The sequence below is a fragment of the Pteropus vampyrus genome, unplaced genomic scaffold (genome assembly GCF_000151845.1).
Source record: "Pteropus vampyrus isolate Shadow unplaced genomic scaffold, Pvam_2.0 Scaffold112, whole genome shotgun sequence".
Taxonomy (NCBI): domain Eukaryota; kingdom Metazoa; phylum Chordata; class Mammalia; order Chiroptera; family Pteropodidae; genus Pteropus; species Pteropus vampyrus.
In genome coordinates this window covers 1,748,591-1,748,989 of record NW_011888893.1, presented here as the reverse complement: position 1 = coordinate 1,748,989, position 399 = coordinate 1,748,591, and the positions used below count along the sequence as shown (strand labels likewise).

General features: G+C 27.8%; 1 protein-coding gene across 1 annotated transcript in view; it reads right to left on the bottom strand.

The window, feature by feature from the left end:
* Positions 1-399, bottom strand: part of CNTNAP2 (contactin associated protein like 2) — a 1,200,002-nt gene that overhangs the window by 1,194,540 nt on the left and 5,063 nt on the right. The window lies entirely within an intron of this gene.

The following is a 399-nucleotide window of genomic DNA, read 5'->3' as shown; positions in this document are numbered from 1 at the left end:
AACTTCCAGCAAGCCAAAAATTTTGATTTATATTTGAGAATTAAAGTAAAAAGAACACATTAAAACTAACAATGTTAGTTAGATGGTGACTCTCACGAAGTTGGAAAGGTGACTACAAAGACCTCCTGATGGCTTTAGGAAAAAATCATTTAAACTACATATTTTTAAAAATATATAACTTATAGGGCTGAGAGGAAAAACATAGGTATGTATTTTTTTTAATTCTTGCTGATGTCCATGGCAATTCTTTGTAGCTTTTCTGAAGATCATAAAGTTAATAAATATTATATCGGAGTCTATAAAACTTAATTCAAACGATAGAAAGATAATAAGAACAAAATAACACTTTAAAATCAAAGACATAAATTCTTTCATTTGAATCGAAAGGAATTTGAGGTG